This window comes from Gossypium hirsutum, chromosome A10 (assembly GCF_007990345.1).
Source record: "Gossypium hirsutum isolate 1008001.06 chromosome A10, Gossypium_hirsutum_v2.1, whole genome shotgun sequence".
NCBI lineage: Eukaryota > Viridiplantae > Streptophyta > Magnoliopsida > Malvales > Malvaceae > Gossypium > Gossypium hirsutum.
In genome coordinates this window covers 14,193,697-14,217,515 of record NC_053433.1, presented here as the reverse complement: position 1 = coordinate 14,217,515, position 23,819 = coordinate 14,193,697, and the positions used below count along the sequence as shown (strand labels likewise).

The window sequence follows — 23,819 nt, the reverse complement described above, 5'->3', positions numbered from 1 at the left end:
TTTTATTATTGCTATATTCACATTATTATTGCCATAATATTTGTCCATTAACTTGTTATTTATCATTCTAATATAAATGTCCTACCCATATAGCTCGTGCACATTACTTCATTGTCATTACGTCATACGCTCCATTAAACATATTTTATGTTTTCATACCACGCCCGAATAAATTAAATGCGTATCACTTTAAGCATCATGTTCATTTTTTTGCACAATGAATAAAAAGAAAATTTTTAAATCAAAACGACAATCATTATCTTTTGGAATTAGCAAAGTTACAGAATATGTCTTCTTCCTAAAACCGAGATAATCGAATATATTTTAAAATAAATAAATTTTTTAGCGTTTATTCTTATTTTCGGTGATTTAAGGCATTGTATCCTAACTTACAAGATGTGATCCTTCCTTCTTGAGTAACTTGAAATAAACCCTTTTCATGAAATTTATTTTAGTTAAATAGTGCCTTTATACAAAAAGGATCGTGTTTTAAACTCCTTTCTTAAATTTTCAATTCACGACACTAAGACTTTAATTAATTAACTAAGTACCATTTTTGGGTGTTATGAGGGTGCTAATCCTTCCTCGTGTGTAACCGAATCCCGAACCCATTTCCTGAATTTTGTAGACAAAAAATATTTGTTTTAGTAAATTAAACCATTTACTAAAATGAATAAATTACGAGGTGACCCGATCGCACCTCATAGAAAAGATTAGTGGCGACTCCCATCTTTGTTTTCAAACTTAAGTCGATTTTGAAAAAAAGGGTTTCGACATCTTGGCGACTCCACTGGAGACAAATAAGAGAGTCAAGTAGCGAGTTTATTACTTTTGGTCTTTTTTATTGAAAATTGATAATTTCGTTTAAATTTACGACCTCTTTGTTACATTTCATCCTTAATGTTTTGATATTTCGGGTTGTATAACGATCTCGTACATCTGTTTTATTGGTTTGAAAGTTCTTTTGTGTGTTTATTCCATGATGCATTGCATAATCGCTCGATTTTACCCTTCTTAAGTGGGAGTGAGAAACTATTCCTTCATGAGGTCTTCACTTCCGTATAGGATAGTGAATCGCTTTCGGGATACATTCGTACCTATGTCTTCGTGAGATTTTCATCTCCGTATAGCCATAGGGAAATGTTTTCCCCTGAACTAAACTCGGTCTATATGAGCTTATAATGGGTGAGGATCGAGGAATCTGCCGATTCAGGTACCCTTTATTTAGAATCGAATCACATATAATGAGCCCTAAAAGACCACCTTAGGTAAGATCATACCAAACCCTGGTGGTCACCCGAATAGGTGCTCTATTTATTATTTCTTGTTTGCTCTGAATTCTATCTTAGTATGAAATGTACTAACTTTTTGTGTTTTGTTTTGACTGTGATTGCATGGCATTTTCATTATAAAAAAGATATTGATTTATGTTCAGTTACTAAATAGAGAGCTTGTCATGGAAAAGGGATTTCTTGATAAAGTGAAAGATAATGCGAGTTTCCGAATATGGTCCGAGAAAGCGCAACTAGAGAAGGGTGATAGTCTGACGGAAGGGTACATGTTAGAATTGTGGGATTTCACTCGCATTAGCATGACTCAGAACAATCTCCAAGAGTTGAAAAAATATGGGACCAATGGGAAGATGAAACTAAGTAGTTATTCTATTGTAACTATGGTGATCTACCTTATTCATTCGATGTTAAGGTGGATAAACACTTGTTTCGAGCATTTGCCCAGTATTGGAATCCCGTCTATAATTGTTTTACCTTTGGGAAGGTAGATTTGGTACCTACTGTAGAGGAGTATACTACTTTCCTTTGATGCTCGAGGATTCAAGCCGATAAAGCTTACTCTAGAGTAGCCAATGTCCCGACTTTCTTCAAGAAGATAATGAGCATCATGGGGATGAGTGACCAATGGGTCACGGCCTGAATCAAGCAAAAAGGAGATAGTAAATGTATCCCTTGGAAAAGTTTGAGGGATTTGATCCTAGCACATTCAAATATGAAGAAAAGGGTAGATGTCTTTACTTTAAGTGTTTACGGGTTGGTTATTTTCCCCAAAGTAGTAGGGTACATAGACGAGGCAGTTTCTAATTTATTTGACTGACTTGACAGAAGGGTTACACCCGTCTTGGCAATTTTGGCCGAAACATTCAGATCTTTGAGTGCATGCCAAAGAGCGGGTGAAGGAAGGTTTATCGGGTGTGCGCAACTTTTGTTAGCATAGTTCCATATCCACTTTTGGAAGGTAGAAAAGGTTTCTTATCGAGTATTCTTCGAGAACTACTTTCTGTTGAAAGAGTTAGTGGCTACCCCAAGGCGAGACAACAATTCAAAGAAAAGTCGATGGCGATTCTCTAGAGTCTCCAAGATAAAGATGTTGAATGGGGAGCCCTTTAGATGATCCTTGATGAGATTTTGTATAGATGTGGGGACTTTGACTGGGTTCCTCTACTTGGGATATGGGGAGCTGTTCGGTATGCTCCTTTACTCGTATTAAGATAGTATAGATCAAGGAAGTTCATACTAGCAACGTAAGGGTTGGTTCAGTGTGAGTTTTCATACAAATGTGATAATTACAAGAAAAAGGTTTGAGAAATATCTAACGCTTGAAACTAAACCCATAGAATGAAAATATTTGTCGCAAATTTGATGATGAGCCCCAAATATGATTGGTCGTGGGGTAAAAGAGTCAATGACAACATCCTTATGCCAAGTCAAGAAAACACTCGACCGATAAAAGAGCATCTACAAGTGATCCCGTCTGAGCTAGAGATCATCAAGCAAGACTTTGAAAAAAAGTTCATAGCTGGGAAGGAAGATAGAACAGTTGGAAGAGGAAAAGATGTAGCTAGGATTAGACGTCGATGTCTAGAAGCTAAACCGATAAATTGAGAAAAGGAAAGAACAAAGCCGATGAAGATTCGAATAGTCTAAAAATAGATTATAATAAGCTGCATTGGTTGATAAAAACTGTCGGTTCGAGTAAAACGTCGAAGCAATGGGGGCAAGAGATCAAAGAAGAAAAGATTAGAGCTGATCAGCTGGAAAAGAAATTTCAAGATGCTTGGGTTTAAGAAGATGCTTTAAAAAGGGATTTGATAGAAAGCCAGAATGAAAAGGTAGGGATGAGAGCTCGGGTAGCAGAATTAGAAAAGTCACTACATCAATATTGTAGTCGCAACTTTGCAATTAAGCTGAAAGCAAGCCTAAGTAAGATCGAAGAGTTGAAGGGAAAGATAGGAAAGCTCAAGGCTGTATTGCAAAATTGTGAACTTCGAGTTGAGTTTCTTGAAACAAACAATGAACACTGGAAAGAGCAGTTCCACCATTCTCAAGGTTAAGTTAGGGATAGAGATCACATCATGGGTAAAGTCGCCACTCAAATACGGGAGGTGGCCAATCATTTGCAATCCCTAGCAGTTCAAGCTGACGTACTCAGCTTAAAATACGAATCAGAATCAAATTGGGACCGAGAATTAGCTTGGCTTCTTAAGAAAGTCCAGGCTTTGACCATTAGGGAAAAACCGTATATGTAATACGTTTTATGTAAAGAAATTTATTTTCTAGTAAAGTTGTTCTAATAGAATTGAATCAGAATCAATGACTCTTTTTGTATTCATTTCATTCATCTGCATTACATTTCATCATATGCATTAAGTTTCATAAAAAGACCCTAATTAATCAAAATTATTAGTTACCCTGGAAACCAACAAGAATCTACCAATTAAACATCGTTACGGTACTCGTGGTAAAACTAAAGCAATGGATCAAATATTAGAGAAACTAGAACAGATTCAAAAGGACATGCAAGATCAGTTGCAAGCGTAGTTGTAACAACAGTTAGCAAAAGTACAACAAGACATGAGGGATCAAATACAGGAATCCCAAAGAAGTATGTTAAACCAATTGACGCAGTTTCTGGCTGAAGGACTTGAAAAAGGGAAGAATACTGTGGTCAACTCAGGGGATGATAATGAGGACCCTGCCTATCCCCTAGGCTTTACCCTAGTAAATGTCCAAACCCAACCAGATGCATATCCACGGAGGTACTAGTTACCATAAGACCTCAACCATATCAAACCGATACCTTGGCACCGATGAACTACCCAATAGGTTCAGGTTCCAATCTTGGGGATAATCCGGCTAATCCCGTTGTTCCTAATCTAGATGATATTGTAGAAATGGATAAAGCAAAGGTAGAACTGCCAAAACAACTAGATGATCGGTGCTAGTGGTTGGAAGAAAAATTCAGAGCAATGGAGAATGTTGATTACCATTGCAGGATTGATGCTAAGGAATTGAGTTTGGTCCAAGATCTAGTACTCCCACCAAAATTTAAGACTCTAGAGTTTGAAAAGTATAATGGGACTAATTGTCCTGAAGCTCATATCACGATGTTCTACCGAAGGATGACGAGTTATGTCAATAACGATCAACTGTTAATCCACTGCTTCCAGGATAGTTTGATTGGGTTGGCCGCCAAGTGGTACAACCAACAAAGCCGTGCCAAAATCAGCTCATGGAAAGACTTAACACAAGCTTTCTTGAAACAATATAGCTATGTGATTGACATGATGCCCGACAGGATTATGTTGCAGAATATGGAAAAGAAGTAAAGTGAAAGCTTCAGATAGTATGCCCAAAGATGTGGAGAGGTGGCAACGCAAGTCCAACCACCTCTTCTAAAGAAAAAAACAACAATGCTTTTCATTAATACTCTAAAAGCCCTGTTCATTAACCATATGTTGAGAAGCGCTACCAAGAGCTTCTCAGATATAGTAATGTCCGGTGAAATGATTGAAAACACAGTGAGAAGTGGGAAGATAGATGTGGGGGAAAATGTCAAAAGATCAACCCCAAGGAAAAAGGAACATAAAGTGAATAACACGAGCTTTGCTATCTTATCACTCTGAAGTTGCAGTAGAGCAGATTAAAGCTATAAACCTTATCTCCATGAAGTTGTAGTGGAGCAGGTTGAAGTTACAAATCTTATTTCCCTGAAGTTGTAGTGGAATAGATTAAAGTTACAGATTAAAAATTTTATCTCCCTGAAGTTGCAGTGGAGAAAATTAAAGTTACAGATCTTACCTCCCTGAAGTTGTAGTGGAGTGGATTGAAGATAGCAAATTTTATCTCTCTGAAGTTGCAGTAGAGTAAAATAAAGCTATAAACCTTATCTTCCTAAAGTTGTAGTGGAGCGGGTTGAAGTTACTTGAAAAAGAGGAGCACCGAAAAGATCAAGATTCGACGAGACCGAACAAAATCAGTCATTTTTAAAAGTCTTTACTCCATTCTCGTTACAAAACAACGAGCAAAGAGGGGCAACTATAAGGGCCCAATTCTATCCGAGCCTAAACAAACCAAACCAAAAATAAATAAAGTCCAGTCCATTTACAAATATAAATAACCCAAATACAAAAAATCCATAATTGCCCAACAAGCCCAGAATCTAAATTGTTTTCAGCAAAAAAAAAAAGAAAACCCTAAGCCTCTTTGCACCGTAGCCTCTCCACGTCACAGGCATGTCGTCTACTGCTCTTCTACCATTGTCACCTACAAAAAGAAGGAGCAAAGACCGATGCAAGCACAAACACGCAAAGCAATAGAAACAAAAAAGAAAAAAAAACAAAAGAATAGTAATAGACAATGTTGTAGTTTGGCTATAAAAGCCATGACAGGCACCATGTATTTTTTTTCTTGACACACACATGAGAATAATCGAAAGAAAATAGATAATTTCAAAAGGTAGCAATTTTATTTTTCTGATTTTATTTTCAAGGTAAATAAATAATAGTAGGTAAATAAAAAGAAACGAAACTGGCTACCTTAACTGTCGAAGTCGGAGGATTTTTTGGTTTAGAGGGTGGTCGAGTCTGTGGGCTTGCCGAAAATCTTACCGGCGACAACTGGGAACCAAAAGGTCCCTCCTGTTTTCTTTTATTTTTTTTTTGAAATTTTGGTGGGTTGTTGGATGTTTTACCCTCAAATCGGGATCGGAGAGAGTGAAATGGCCAAAACGACCCTTTTCTCGTGAACTCTGGCGGTCGTATTTGGCGACTGCCGTCATCGACATGGTGGCCCAACGACCGGAGCTTGAAAAAGGTGAGAGAGCAAAGAGAGAGCTCTCAAAATTTTTTTAAAGAAAAGGTGCAGAATGAAAATTTTAAAAAAAAATTGATTTTTATAGGCTATGTAAAACGACGCCGTTTAAGACTGATTCCAGTAGCCTCAAAACGGCATCGTTTTGGCCTTGACCCGCGTCTAACCCGATCTGACCCTAGGATCCCCGTGTTTTCGCTGGAGAGGATATTTGCGCTTTCGGCCCTTCTGCTTTTATGGCCAGTTGCAATTTACTCCAATTTCAGTTTTTTCTTTTCTTTTTAATTTTACCCTAAAATTTTATTTTACTTTATTTTAGTCCCCTGGGGAATGACATCGTTTTGGGGACAGGGAATAATTTTCCAGTTAGTCCCTCCTCTTTTACACGCGTTCAATTTCAGTCCTCATTTGATTTTATTTATTATGATATGTGCCTTTAATTTTGTTTTGATTTCAATTTAGTCCTTTGTTCGATTAATTTCATTATTTATATATTAACTTATTTATTATTCTTCACTTTTTAATACCTAAATTTAATATTATTCAAATCTATTATATTTATTTATTTATTTGTTCGTTATTCTTTTATCTTTCAAATATTTAAATGTAATATTATTTATAGTTGTGTTATCAATTTATTTATTTATTTTTCATTCTCTTACTTTTAAAATATTTAAATTTAATATTATGTACATTTATTTTATCTATTTACTTATTTATTCTTTTACTTTTAAAATATTTAAATTCGATATTATTCATATTTGTTTTATCAATTTATTTATTTATTTATTCTTTTACTTTTTGAATACTTCAATTTATGTTATTTATTTTATCTATTCATCAATTAATTATTCTTTTTTAAATATTTAAAATTGGACACCACTTATATTCATTAAGCACCTCTCATTTTCATTTTTCATTTTGAGTTACTTTATTTATTATGTTGTGATGTCATAAACTAATTTTCTTATTATTGCTATATTCAGATTATTATTGCCATAGTATTTGTGCATTTACTTGTTATTTATCATTCTAATATAAATGTCCTACCCATACAACTTCTTCACATTACTTCATTATCATTACGTCATATGCTACATTTAAACATATTTTCTGTTTTCATACCACGCCTGAATTGTAACATCCCAATTTTGAGCCTAGCCGGAACAATAGTTTCGGGACCACAAATCTGAGGTCATAAAATTTATTTTAGTGTTATTTTTGTACCGAGGTAAGTTTGTGTGTAATTGATACAACATTTTATTAAGTATTTAGCATTTAATGTTGCATGAGTTGTATAATTGTCTTTGTGAATATTACTGATGTTCAACAAAGAATTGAGGTGATGAAAGCTGGTTGAACCTTAGGAATACTTAGGGTACAAATATCATGACATTTGAGTTGACGAGATCCCATATAAGACCATATCTGGGATATTGCATCGGCATCGGTATGTGTTATCATGTAAGACCACGTCTGGGACATGGCATCGAAATGAGATTCGTATAAGACCATATCTGGGATATGGCATCGATGTGAGATCCCATGTAAGGCCACATCTGGGACCTGGCAATGGCATTTTATTGTGTGTATGATAATCCTAAGTATCCTCAGTATGATAATCCTAAGTATCCTCAGTATTCCAAGTGGTTCAACAGGTAGTCCAAGTATTTGTCAAAGAAATAATGTGGTATGATCATGTTGAAAGGGTACAGGTATGTACGACAAGCTCGTAGTTATTGAGATTACAGAATGATAAGACTTCGGTAAGATGAAAATGAATAAATTTTGATATTAAGTTCTATTGAACATTATGTAAATTGAATGAGATAAGATATGGCTACAATGATTATTGAGAATGAGATAATTTAAGTTATGTTGTGTATGTGTATGAAAGTGCATGCTCTTATTGCTTCTTAATCTCATGCAAGCTTACTAAGTTTTATGCTTACTCCCTTTCGTTTCCATTTTCTTATAGTATCGCCAAGCTAGCTCGGGGATCAAAGTGCGTCGAAGGCACATTCACACTATCAATTGGATTATTTGGGTATAGTTAGTCTCAATATTTTGAGTATGGCATGTATAAGGATTTATTCTTTTTGTTATATGTCATATTGGTCTAGCCAAATGTGTTGGCTTATAATGATAGTTGATTCATTTTGTGTATGGCCATGAGATATGGCTCATAATAATTATTGGGTTGTAAACCGATTCATCTATGTATGTATATGCCAATTCCATTATGATATGGCCTATGGTTATTGATGATTGAATGTTGATGAATGTCATGTGTATGTATATGATGGTATGAAAATGCATGTATGTAAGTTTAAGAAATATTGCTTATTTGTATATGTGTGTTGGTAAGATTTGATTTGTCATAATAGGGAGTCTTAAACAAGTATGATGTGAGGAGAAGTTGTCATGCATAAGCTATGTTTATGAGTGTTTAAGCATCTTTGAAACCATATATGTGTTAAAACAAATAAGGGTGACAATTTGCTTGGAAAATAGCCTTAAAGTTTCCCACACGGGTGTGTGTCTAGGCTATGTGTGACACACGGTCTACCCCATGGGCGTGTGGTCTGGTCGTGTGTCCCCTGCACTCTAATTAATGCAAAACAGAATACCCATTAGTAAACACACGGGCAGAGATACGGTCGTGTGCCTCAGTCGTGTGAAGGACACAGCCTTAGGACATGGGCATGTGCCCAGGCCGTGTGAAGTCTGCACCTAATTTTTGGAATTTAATTTGCCACACGGCCTAGCACACAGGCGTGTGACTTGGCCGTGTAACACTATTCTGCTGATGACGTCATAGTCAAAGAGTTACTCGGGCTGAGGACACGGGCGTGTCCCAAGCCACACGGGCGTGTGAGACCATACGGCCTACCTATACGGGCATGTGACTCTCCAAAACAAGAAAATTTTTTAAGTCTCCCAAATATTCTCAAAGTTCTCGGTTTAGTCCCGAACCGCTCCCAATGTATGTTTTGGACCTCGTGAGCTCATATAAGGAATGATATGCATGTTAATGAATGGTTTTAGATTTTGATGGGAATTCATGTCTCGATTTTGTCTCGTACCCTGTCCTGGCGTTAGATAGGGTAGGGGGTGTTGCACGAATAAATTAAATGTGTATCACTTTAAGCATCATGTTCATTTTTTTTGCACGATGAATAAAAAGAAAAATTTTAAATCGAAATGACATTCATTATCTTTTGAAATTAGAAAAGTTGTGTTCCTAACTTACGGAATATGTCTTCTTTCTAAAACTGAGATAATCAAATATATTTTAAAATAAATAAAACTTTTAGCGTTTATTCTCGTTTTCGAGGATTTGAGGCATTGTATCTTAACTTACAGGATGTGATCCTTCCTTCTCGAGTAACTTGAAATAAACCCTTTTCATGAAAATTATTTTAGTTAAATAGTGCCTTAATACAAAAAGGATCGTGTTTTAAACTCCTTTCTTAAATTTTCAATTCACGACACTAAGACTTTAATTAATCAAATAAGTACCAATTTTGGGCGTTATGAGGGTGCTATTCCTTCCTCGTGAGTAACCGACTCCCGAACCCGTTTCCTGAATTTTGTAGACCAAAAATCTTTGTTTTAATAAATCAAACCGTTTATTAAAACGATTAAATTATGAGGTGACCCGATCACACATCATAAAAAGAATTGGTGCCTACTCTCATCTTTATTTTCAAACTTAAGTTGATTTTCAAAATAAAGGTTTCTACATAGTGCACGTAAACTTCCAAATCAAAGGCCTAGGAAATAATAGTGGGAATTGGCAAAGAGTAGTCAATATTAATTTTCAAATGGGACGAAACAGTCAACAAAACATAAAACCTTTGCTTTTGCCCCCACATTTCTTTTGTCAAACACAAAATCTTTCTTCTCTCTGTTTTTTTCCTCTAAAAGTAGTAGTTACATGGAATAAATTAGCTAACAAACTAAACCCTTTAATATTTTTAGTGCTATATCATTTTCACGTCCTGTATAATATTAATAATCAACTTTTTCTCTCTAACCTTCTCAACTATTTGCTTTTAAATATATTCTCCTACTGCTGCTAGTGCTACTTGTTGAAACCATCTGGTTGTGTTAAAAGTTGCCTCTCTCTTTTTCTCTCTCTCTCACTGCATTACGCAAGACCCTCATTGGATTTGGCCATATGTTTCCTACCTTGTCTCTCTCTCACCGCCATTTGCTCATCAAAACCCTCCAAATAAACGCCCTATCAATTCACACCACTGCTCTACATTTCCTTAATTTGTGACTCTACTCTCTAGCTAAAACTTCAGGTGCGTGATGGTTCAATGTCGAAGGCAAGTGGTTCTACTTCTCTGGCTCTTCTTAATACTCGCTTTCCTTGTTCACTACTGCCATGGTTCAAGAACCACCAAAGTTTTCAGATTCCACCCAAAATCTCATTACACAGGTCAGTTCTTAGGGTTCTTGCCTAGACATTTCCCTATTCCAGCTTCAGTTCCTTCAAGGAAACATAATGACCTTGGCTTACAAACTTGGAGATCACCATGAAGATAAACTCACATTTCTTACTCAAAAACACCAAAAGAAAACAGTGATCTTAACTTTGGGTTTTCTTTTCTTTTTTTTTGGGGGGGGGGGGTTTCCTTTATTTTCATTTTCAATTTTCTTATTGGAAATCAATGAGAAGTTGATGGTTGATGTATATGGAGTTGGTGACACTGTTTGTCCAAAGACTCAAAGGAGAAAAATAGTTGGTTTAATCTAAAAACTTGTATTGGAGTGTGAATTGGAAGTAGAAATATAGAAAACTTTAATATCATTGAAGTTCTAATTCTTTTTTCTTCCTTTTGGTTTATACATATCATCTGTTTGTATGAGGAGAAATCTTATGTAAAAAGAAGATATAATTATCATTAATACATGAACAAAATTCTTAATTTCCACTTGTATTCTGGATCTTCCTTTCAACTTGTACCTTTTCATTTTCATTGTATATCAACAAAGCTCGTTTAAATGCCTATTTCTTATTATTTTTTAAGAGAGCGTTTGGATAATGAATTTTAATAATTCTGAATTCAAAATGCTTAATATTTGCAATTGTTTTACTTTGATAAATAATTGATTTAGAAAAAATTAGGTTAATAGGATTTTACAAATTAAAATTAAGACTAATTATATCAAAAATAAATAATATAAAAAAATATTCAATATGATATCCTTATATTTATAAAAAAAATGTAAATAGTTTTAATAAAATAACATTTTAAAAAATATATTATAATTAAATAAAAATAAATTTTGAAGTTTAAATTTTTATATTATAGTGAGAACATGTGTATTAAATTAAATAAAATTAGGAGTAAATTAAAAAAAAAATTTGAGATATTAAAATTTCTTCTTGAAATTATTCGTAAACTTAACAAAATTTCAAAATATTTAACCTAAACAAGTAAACCAATTTCTAGAATTTTAAAAATCTTGATAAAAATAAAATTTCTCTTACAATTTCCTTGCCAAAACACACCTAAACAAAAACAAATATCAAGCATTTATTTTTATTGTAAAACTGGATTTATTCTTATACTATAGTTAATTTCATATGCGTTCGACTGCATAATGTGTTCATGGTCCGATGTTCAGAAAATAAGCTATTATTTTTTTGCCCTCCAACTTTATATAAAATAAAATAAAATATTTTTTAGCCTTTTATTTAATTTTTTATTTTTTTAGCCCTTAAACTTATATTTTTTGTCAAATCACCCACAAATTGATGAAAAAGTTAATATTTGTTAACTTTACTAATGTAACATGTACGTGGATGACATCTCAATTTTTAATTAATTTTTAAAAATTTTTAAAATATTTTAAAAAATTAAATTTTTTAGTAAATTTGATGATTTTTAATATTTTAAAAATATTTTTATAATTTTTAATATTTTAAAAAATTAATTAAATGTTGACATTAAACTAAAACAAAAACTGACTGAACCATTCGAAAATATTTCATTTAAGTAATTAAATTATTTGAATTTTTTTATTTAAGTCATAAAATGGTCACTAAATTGTAAAAGGAAAAAGAAAAGAACGCTTTTGATTAATGTAGGTGATGCAGACAAAAAAAGTCATATAACAATAATTTTAATGGCCCAATAACTTAAATAAAATTTTTTAATAGTTTAATCATCATTTAGTAACTTTTTGAAATATAATGATCAAAACATAAAGTTATTAATAGTTTAATAGTATTTAGTATAGTTTATGCTTAATTTAATAAATTATGATGATGACATCTCTAATTCTAGAGAGAGAAGAATACGGAATTGAACTTTTGGCAGTAAATATTTATAATAAAAAAAAAGGTTGAATTGATAAGTTGAGATAATTGAAAGTTGTGATTGTTTTGTAAAAGGGTTATATTTTTTCAATTGAAGTTATTATGTATCCAATTGGATATTTTTGGAAAAAAAAAAGTGTTAGGCATAAGTATTTGTATGATGATAGGAATGAAATTCCACGAGGTATGATGATGAAATATAAAAGGTTCAGTTTTGTATATTTGACATCATAGTATGAATTTGAAGTTACCCCTCGTATTCTATGATGGGTACAAACTCCATTGGATTCCTTGATGGGTGGAATTTTGATTTTGCTTATATTTTCTATTTTTATTTTTATTTTTTGTGGAATACAAACAAAAAACAGCTTCTTTTTAACACAGCATATAGTTTCAGTTTTTTCTTCACAAATTAATTATATATCAATCTACCTATTGAAGTAGATTGTAAAATAAAATATTGTAAGGGTGTTAATCTGGCTATTTAAAGCTTTTGAATTTTTTTTTAAATCAATTAAGGTTGCAATTAATTGAATCCTTAAACGTTAAAATTTCAATAAATTAAACCATTTGATTGTTAAAGTTAATAATCAACCTTATGAAGCGTAATGACAACCATTTTGGGAGGTTGCTTTCACCATGTGGCATGGCAAGATTGTGTCACATGGTGAAATATATTGTTTTATACTTAAAATCATAAAAAAATAAAAAATATATAGAAAAATCATCAAAAATATTAAAGAATTGCAAAAAATAAATAAAAGTGAAAAAATTATAAAAATATTATTGTAACACCCTCACCCAATCTGAGTAAGAGATGCTATATTTAAACACTAAACTCATCACCTAAACATATTCCTACTTAATCATAATCGAGGTAATTTATAAAACAACATTATTCATACATATTTCTTTTTTTTTAACTCATAAACCACTAAAGTCATATATATATATATATACACACACCAAAAGGCTTAAATTTGAAGCTTGAGGGGTGGTGTGATCCGAACTGAAGTAGCAATCCTCAAATCATTTCGAAACTTATATATATCATATACACGTTTAAAACAAATGCATTAAGCTACGTGAACAGCTTAGTAAGTACTTAACTGAATTCAATCTTACTATTTATATATGTACATATACAATTTAAATAAAATTTTAATAACATTTATTCACATTGTTTCTTTCACTAAAATATTTAAACTTTAAATTATTTTTCCAAAAGATAAAATCATTTAAATTAGCTTTATAATTTATATTCTTAACTTCAATATATATTGTCACTAATCAACTTTCACATTCACATGTCAAAATCTTTCACTCATTTCATAAATATAACATTAACACTTAATTTACATGTTCACTTTTATATTTATTTTCACATATTATTACACGTACACATACACCTTTACTTTCACAAATCACTTTTGTAGTCCTTAGAGAGTTTTAGAGGAGTTTCAATAATTTTGATATATTGTAGAGCTCTAGGCCAAAATAAAACTCCTGGCCTTTAATGGAACTTACAAAACTCTAAAATATATACAAAACTCTATTAACCACGTTACATATCCCATTTCTCCTCTCCTAATCCCTTCTAAACCCCTGCAATATCAGCCTGGTTCCCATCCAAACCCCCAACGCATCTCAATTCCAAAATTATTTCATGATCACATATCATATAGCCTCTGAGCTCAGTAAGGCATTTACTCATATAACACTTTATTCGTTCATTTTAAATCACATAAATATATACATTTTAATCAAATGGCTAAGATTTCATGTTATTTTTCAATCTCATCCAATGGCCCATATTTAAAATGAAGAAATCTTGGCCATCGAATTGGAATTATGACTACTAGATTATTATATTATATTCTAATATTTTACTAATTAATTTAATAAAGATATTATTATGAAAAGTGGAAAAATAAAATTTTGACGTGAAATTTTAAGAGTTGTTAATATCGTTAAAATTTTATATTAGATTTATGTTCATTGCAATGTCTTTTTTTTTTACATGGATATCAAAGGAATATTTATTTTAATTTTAAGATGTCTAATGAATTTAAGAAAATTATTTTAATGGTGTTAACAAAATGAATCTAAAATTTTAAATTAAAAAAATTTTAAATTCTCAAAAATAAGAATAAAAATTAACTCAACGAAAATCGTAATAAAACTATATGAGTGTGTCGTACCAAAGACACAAAAATTATCCACCAGATTAATCTGATTTAATATTAAAACTATTTATTTAATGTTTAAATTGGCAAATATATTTAAATATGTTGAAAGAAAATAAAAATTGAGAAAGTAGTCCACTCTTTCTATAATTTACTGATCTATATTATTTTTGGAGGGAGAAAAGAAAATGCATCTTACAAGGCGTGATTTCTCTGGGCAGAGAAAGTGTGCCCTGTAGGACGCGTTTTCCTTTTTCCAAAAAAACACGTCTTACGTGGCACATTTTCTCTGCCAAATATCAAACGGTAACTTTTCCCATTGGACAGAAATCCCAACGGCTATGGGACTCCAACAACCATTTTTTCCCTATACAAACCCTCAAATTCTCATTTTTTTCAACTCAACTCTCAACTCTCAACTTCCACAATTTGATTATCAATTTTCTTGTTCTAGATTTGTTATTCTCAATTGTCAATTCTCAATTTTTTAATCCAAATTCCCAATTCCAAAGATTTAAATTTTTTTCTTAATTCTTTTATTTTATTTTATTAATTCTTCGATGGCATATCAGTCTATTCGTTTGGATGACAAGCACATCTATGGCGTTATATTACAAATGGTAAGAAAATATTATTTAATTATTTAATTTTAATATGTTAATTATTATGATGTTAGGAAAATATTATCAAATTATTTAATTTTAAATAGTTAATTGTTATGTTGTTTAGAATAATAATTTTATATGTTTATATACGTAGGCCGAAGATTGAATTTTGGAGATGTACATAAACAACTTACGCAAAGGTGCACCGAAGGTCATTCATGGACATTGCAAGATGCAAGCTTTTTATATGCAGCTTGCATGCTCGGGGAAGGGGGGACTAAATTGGATCCACTATTAATCAGTGCTTTGGTCGAGAGATGGAAGCTAGAGACACACACATTCCATCTCCCCTACGACAAGTGTACAATTACACTCGAGGATGTCAGTTTACAACTTGGTCTACCAGTTGATGGGGATGTCGTTACAGGGCCAATTGTTAGTGCCGATTGAAGTGCAACATGTGAAAAACTACTGGGGAAGGTTACGAACAGGTTTAGGGGTAGTCAGATCGAGATTAGATGGTTGGAGGAAAACTTCCAAACTATTGAAGCTTCAATGAGTGACATTGAAAACAAGTAATTCGCTTGCGCATTCATCTTAAGGTTAATTGGGGTTCTGTTAATGCCAGATAAATCTCGCAATTTGGTACTCTTGAAATGGCTACTACTGGTGGCTAACTTAAGAGAAGCGGGACGACTTGGGGATCGGTGATGCTAGGGACATTGTACTGAGAAATATGTCGAGCAACAATACTAGGAAAAACTAAAATAGGCGGTTGCATGCTCCTTCTTCAATCGTGGGCATCGAATTGACTACCATTTCTACGCCCCCGAGTGCAAGTCCCTTACGAATTCTCACTCATGACATGGTAAAATTCATTTGATAATATTGTTACCGTTTTGGAATTTTTATTGTTGTAATTTTGAAATAACATATTTTTTGAATAGGTGGAACAATCCCACAAGCCACAGCGGTTTACTGATCAAGCTCGAGGACATCCAACTAGCTTTAGATCAAGAAATCGATGAGGAGGTTAGTTTATGAATTTCATAGTTATCGGTTTTTTATTCCAGCATTTGAAATTAAATATTAGACACTTGCTAAAATTTATAAATTTGTACTGCAGTTCGTATGGATGCCATACACGGATGTAAGGATTTAAGGATACGTTTCAGAGGAATTTTTGGCCAACCGCAACATTTGGCATGTGAAAATGTTATTGGTTGTTTTTGCAATGGTTGAGATGCACGAATCCGACCGAGTGATGCGGCAGTTCGAGTGTACACAACATCTTCCGTGGCAACCTCAAGAGCTGGATGACTTGAACAAGATCGACATGCGAGGGAGACCGGATGAAGATTGAGCAACATTCCACAAGATGTATATCGAGTTGTGGCATCACAAATACAATTACTTACCAACGCATGAATCGTATCTGATTGGCGACATCTTCGGATTACATGGATTGGTTTAGGCATCATGAGAAGTTGTACATACTACTGACTTCAGAAAGGAGTAGGCAACATCACCGTAAGATGCCAAGATGAGGGCCTATTAATCCCTTGTCGAGAGGACGTGTCGTAGATGGATCAACATCTACTCGACATGCACTCGATTCCCATGCAACCTCCCGATCAGTATGGTTTATTTTTTCCTGTCATTAACCCATTTGATTTTACACCATCATCACAACATGTACCATAGCATGCGCAATGATTCCCTGCTCCAACACAGTCATCACCAGTTTATTTTACACAAGTATCACAGCACGTGCAATCATTCCCTGCACCAACACAGTCATCACCAATTTATTTTACATAAGCAACACAACACGCACAATTAATTCCTACATTAGCACCTTCTCCAGTGGTATATTTCGCACTACTGCCACCCCCGCATCGTATTACACGCCCCATGTGACATCATATAGTGGCCCGCCGATAGTGTCACAAAAAACCCAACATCATTGTTTTTCCAAGCTAGGTCGTCCTTGCAAATGCTGACTCGGTCAGGGGGATGCACTACGGGCAATTGGGACACGGTTGTAGTCATCCACGAATGGAGGAGATGAGGTCATCGATCAACCCCGACGTGCACATGAAGACCAGGCTAAAGATCAACCCTGATGTGCACATGAAGACGAGGTCGAAGCCCCAATAGAGTTGCCAACCCAAACAATGTAATGGAACCCTAGGTGTACTTGGCGTGCACTCGGTTGTGACACACGTTCAGGGGATTGATGATTATGTCTATTTGTAATTTTCCAAAGTTGTTTACTTTGTTTTACATTGACAATTTACACTTATTTAAATATATATATCTTGTTTACTACAATTAGAATGCATGTACATAAATTTTTAAGTTAAGGATTTTGAATATGTTGGGTCATGCTACAAACATTGTAATTCTTAAAGGATTTAAATGAAAATTTAGTAAATTAATGTTGTTTATGGTTTGTGTGTCTTTCACTGTGAATAAAAAATAGTAAATTCAAACATACCTTAAAACTATAACAATGTCTATCTCAAATGCCGGATAAATTTACAAATTTTTAATTTCAAAACGAGAAAAAAATAATTTCTATAAAAAAACATATCCTACAAAGTGTATTTTCACTAAACTGGTAAAGAAAATACGCCATGTAAGACGCATTTTTTTTTATGAAAGGAAAACGCGTCCTACAGAACGTACTTTCTCTGCCAGTTCAGTGAAAACACGCATTATAGGATGCCTTTTCCTTTCTCTATCCAAAAGCAATATAAATTGATAAATTTTTTTAAAAAATGACATAGTTTTCAAATTTATTTTTTTGAGCATATTTATATAAATTTGTAGGGGCGAAGCAAGAAATTTTTTGGGGGGCTAAAATGAAATTTTAATTTTTAATAATCTATATCTTATAAATTTTAAAAGATTAAATTAAATTTTTATAATTTGAAGAGGTCAAAGTATAAATTTATTTTTATTAATTTAAAATTTTAAAATTTTCTAAGAAGATAAAACAATAATTGATTCGGGACTTTTGCCAGCCCCAGAATTCTTTCTGTAAATTTGCCGTTTAAATTGTTTAACATTAATTTATTCAACATAATTCAATAAATTATTCCACTGAAGCAATATTTGACTTTTTGATTTGAGTTTTTAAAATTCCAAATATATATTGTGGATTAGGAAAATGGAATTGATTATGGTAAAAATACAGGTAATCATGAACCTAAGATGTTTACTTTTTGTCACGTTTTGTCGTTAAAAGAGGGTGAATAATGAACGGTTTTATGGTAAGATACTGGGAAAAAAAATTTGCTTTCATTGCTTGACTCCCAAATCTATCATGGTAAATGGCCAATCCATTTGCCCAATTTATGGGCAAAATCACACAATTCCAACTTAAATGATGCAATGGAATTAATAATGACCAAAGCCAAGATTGATTTTATGGTTGTTAATAAATTTGTTTATATTTATACTTGAATTGAATTTGGTCCCATCATTTTATTGTTTAAATAAGAATAAAATATGAATGTAATATTTTTTGTGTTTAATAAATTATGGGTCAAAATTAATAGCACATATTAATTAGTGCATTGCGACACACCGATTAATGGTGATATTTATAAAAGGAAACATACAATTAATTACTAATTTTTAAAACCTAGTAAAATGAATGCATTATTAAATTAATAAGTAGTGGTTCATGATGCTAATAATGAATGAATGCATGCCTTTTCTCTTTCCACTTCACAGTCTGTTTAACTATTTCAATGCTGGCATAATTACATTATAAACAATATTGGTTCCTTTTATTTCTCCTATCATTAGAGTTAAAATCTACTTTTATTTTGTTTCCTCGTGTAAACATTACCTGTAAAAATGAATGATTACTCAAATTTTCATATTTTCATCTATATCCTTATAATTAGAAGAGGAAAAAAAACACTCATTTTCATCCATATTTGAAATTTAGTTATTTTATTTTTCATTTTAAAAAATTTAATTTTTTTAATTTTCGAATTTAAAAATATAAGTTTAATTATTAACATTGTCGAAACTATTTTTTAATTTTGAAAAATAGGGATTGACTTTAAAACGAAATATGGAGTCGCCACCAGTCCTTTTTGTTTAGGTGTGATCGGATCACCTAATGAAACATTTTATTTTATTAAAATATTAATTTTGGCCTACAAAATTCAAGAAAATAGGTTTGGGACCAGTTACGTACGAGGAAGGATTAGCACCCTCGTTACGCCGACAATTGGTACCTAATTGATTAAATAATGTCCTTATGTCTAAAATTTGAAAAGATTTTGAAACACTGTTTCTTTTAAAACATTTGAACAACTTGAATTAGATATTAAGATTCTCTTGTTCCGAAGGAATAAAATATCACATCCAGTACGTTAGGACATGACCTTTTAAACTCTCGAAACCACGATCGATTCTTGATTTCCAAAAGCTCATACATTTGAAAATTACAAAAGGATATTCGATTATTTGGTCCAACGAAAAACCGAAACCCAACACGTTAGGGCACGATTTCTCGGATTTCCAAACATAGAATATTGCATTGTTTTGAAGTTTAGAAAACACGGACGGAATTTTAAAGGGATATTTGATTATTTGGACAAACGAAAAATCAAAACCCAGCACGTTAGGGCACGATTTCTCGAATTTCCAAACACGAAATATTGCATAGCTTGAGAATCTTTCGAATAAACCATTATAAAGTCGGCTCAAAACGCATTTATTTGGTTTACTTGAAGTAAAATGGAATAATTAATTTTGGATTTATAAGTTGAAAATTTCAATTACAATGTGACACTCGTGAATGAAAGGCGAAATTATAAACATGGAACAATATACATGGATAATGTACTCTACTAATGAATGAAAATAGTATAAACAAGAAAGAACAAATTAACATACACACAATAGCAATGAGCTCATATCCTATTTTAAAAAACTAACATTAATAATAAAAAATAATGAAAGCAAAAAATATAGCTAATTAAAGAAACAAATTAGAATAAAATATAACAAGTTTCGAACATAGATGAATAAATGAAATAATAATACAAAAGACTAATAAACAGTATGAAACAATAATATGTGAAATAACATGAAAACTAAAAAACGACACAAAAAATACAAAACAATATGGAAAATAGGAGTCAATATGATATAAAACAATTTGAAAACTATTAAATATATGAAAATTTACAAATGAACAACACATGATAGAAAATGAATAAACTAATAATATATAAATGATTATTAAAATAAATATTATGAAAGAAGAAGTTTGGAGCAAATAATGTAAAAAATATTTTAAAAACAAAACATGTCCATTTAAAGTTGATAATATACATATAATAAAAAATATATATATAATGGGGTAATAGTACATGAAAGAATTTTAAATAACAAAAATATGATAAAATATATATATTTTTTAAAAGAATAAACTATATACATAATAGATTTGAAAGGAAATATATATAAATAGATTTAAAAGAAATTATACATATAAAATAACATGGGATTAATAATGTATATAGAATAAAACTAATTTTATCATAAACTATATATGTATAATAATATATAAGGGTATTTAAATGAAATATTATACAAAATTTTAAAACAATATGATATTCAAGAATGTCTTAAAATAGTAACGATATAACTTAAAAAAAAACAAATGCAAGTAAAATACTAAATTGAAATGAGGTAAAAATGATTAAAGTAATTCAAAATATATATTTAAATAATTTTTAAAAGAAATAAATACTAAGTAAATAAAAATATAAAAGAATTACATATTAAAATGAAAGAAAAACTCAATTGAAATAAAATCAAACTTAAAGGGATAATTAATAATTAAAATAGAACATCGAATCAGAACTAAGGACCAAAGCGCAATGCGCGCAAATACGCGGGGATTGAAAATGTAAATGATCCAAATCCCAAAACGCAGCATTTAGGGGTAGACTAAATTGTAATGACACGCAAATTCCAGGAAAAATTTTAAAAAAACAAATAAAATATAAATAGAGACTAATTAAAAGTCGACGCGAAAGGGAAGGACTAGCCGTGCAAATTACCCATTTGAAGCGCAAAGTCGCGGATCCGGCCTATGGAGCGGGTTGTCGCGCGGATCCCCCCTTAAACGGGGCCGTTTTATTTACCATTAAAACTAAAAAAAAAAACCATTTGAATGGCAATCTGCCATTTTCTACAAACAATTGAAACAAATCCCTAATCCCCCCCTCTTTTAGCCGATCCTTAAAAGACCAAACCCTAGCTGCCATACAACCATCACAAACAGTGGTCAACGGAGGGTAGATTACCTCACTCAAACTTGTTTAAAGCTGTGTTCAAAGTTCTAGCACCTCCAATCGCAAGGAATCAAAAGAAAGGAGTCTCAACCTCCGTTGGATTTGGGCTTTAACGGAGAAGAAACTCTGATAGTGTACCAACGGTTCAGGTGAGCCTTTCCCCTTTCCCCTTTATCCTTTTCCTTTTTTATTCTTCTTTGCAAACGGAAAAAAAAAAGAACTGAAGAACAGTGAAGGAAAAAAAACGAAATGCTATAACAAATTTAAAAGGAAAAGCAAATCACTTTTCAAAAATTTCTTTTGTATTAGATTTTTTCTATTGATATTTGTGCGTGTCAGTCCCTTTTACAGTACAATCGGCCTCCTTTTTATAGCCGAATAGAAATTAAAAATACAAATTTCCTCATTTTTCATGCCATTGCTTTGCTATATTTTCTATTATTTCTCCTCTTCTTGCAGGTTCGACTGACGTGGGCGTACGGAGGTGTACGACAGTGAGGAGGCTGCTGCGGCTCAAGGGTTTGCTGAATGATTTTTAGGTTTTGGGCTGGGATTTGGGTTATTTGTTTGGGTCTGATGTTGGGTTTATTTTTGGTTTAGGCCTCAAGTTTTGGGTTTGTATTTATGGACTATAAACAATTTAATTTATAATCTATATTTTATTTTTTATTTGGTTTATTTATTTTTTTGTAAATAGATTTAAAGGCCCGGGCAAAATGGGCCTTCTACAAACACTATTAAAATTCTTCTATTAAATTTATATTTTTTATAACGTCATTTTTTGTTATATGACTATCAATGGGGAATTTTTATTATTCATATTTTAAGATGACACACCTTTGAATTTAACAGAAAATTTTTAATAAATTTAATAATTGGACCTGAATTTTAAATTTTAATTATAAAAATTACAAGAACTTATAACATATTTTAACTCACCAGTTAATTAAAGTGTGAATAGTTATTTTTTTTCAAGAAAGTCAAAATCATAAAGCAAACTATCCTTATAAAAGATCAATGTGGGGCTGTTAGTGCTATCCTCTATAGAACTTAGTGAGTGCCACTTGACCAGAAAGATGGAGGAGCTTTCGATGTAGCGTATGTCGAGATGTGAATTTGGTGAAGCAATGCATTTGTTGGAGTGCTTGTACGTCTTGCCGTATGGGTTCTAGTTTCTAGTAGACAAGAATTAATCCATGAAGCAACTTCTCCTATTTCCGATTTGGACATAATAATTAGAAGTTCGGGATCCAAGTATTTTCAAGTTTTAACATGATTTTTTGGGTTAGGAGAAGCTCTCTATGGGTTTTGGAGTGTCCAGTGAAAGGAATTTATGGTATTTAGTGATGCCTTATTGAATGACTTAGGTTTTGTCCTAATGAAGGATGGTAAAGTAATTGCGTATACTTTTCGTCAGCTAAAAACATATGAGCGTAATTATCCAACATACGATTTAGAGCTGGTTGTTATGGTGTTTGCTTTAAAGGTCTAGAGACATTATTTATATGGAGAAATGTCATATCTATACAGATTACAAAAGTCTCAAATACATCTTATCCTAAAAGGAATAGAATCTGAGACATCATCCTGTTGGAAAAAACCCGGTTTGAAAACGGGTTTCTTACACAATGGGGAATTAAAATTTTGAAAACCAAACCAGTTTGTAATATTTATAGCAATAAACCTTAACTAAATTCGTACCTGTGTTTTTGGATAACCGAATTCTTGATGTTTTCCCACTTTCAACCAAACGATCTTCTCCGCTATTCTCGTACCACAAACTACTTCTGGAATCTATTTTGCTTGGATCCTGTCCGATATACTGCCAGTCCAATTAGCCACATCTATGTCTCTATCTTCTAGGAGTCATCCGCTCTGATGCCCGCGGTATGACATCTCCCCAATTGGAGTTGATAGGTGACTTATTAGTCTTTTAATCAGTTTGCTCATTTTTTATTAGACTAAGGACATGTTTAAGTTCGTCTACTAATACAAGCTGTCTATCCATACTAAGATCCGACAATATAATACCGCTTAGTATTAATTAAACATTCAGACAAATTAACGAGCAACATTTGCTTCTAATTTTCTTTGCGTGCAAAAACCATGTGAGGACAAGTATACAAAGTATATTAATGTAATCTATGAATTTTGTTTTATTAACAAATTTGTTCGAAAAAATTACAAGTTTACAAATGTGTATACTACAACCAAGCCACAAAATCCAAAAGTCTCCCACTTGCCCTAATGAAGTA

The 23,819-nt window shown here is 32.2% G+C and overlaps 1 long non-coding RNA gene across 1 annotated transcript; it reads left to right on the top strand.

Annotated features, from left to right (window-relative positions):
- The first annotated feature begins 21,093 nt into the window (after positions 1 to 21,093).
- On the top strand, positions 21,094 to 22,233 carry LOC107915813 (uncharacterized). The gene is made up of 2 exons (XR_001689284.2): positions 21,094 to 21,713; positions 22,024 to 22,233. It is a non-coding gene; the product is annotated as an uncharacterized lncRNA (long non-coding RNA).
- The last annotated feature ends 1,586 nt before the right edge of the window (positions 22,234 to 23,819 follow it).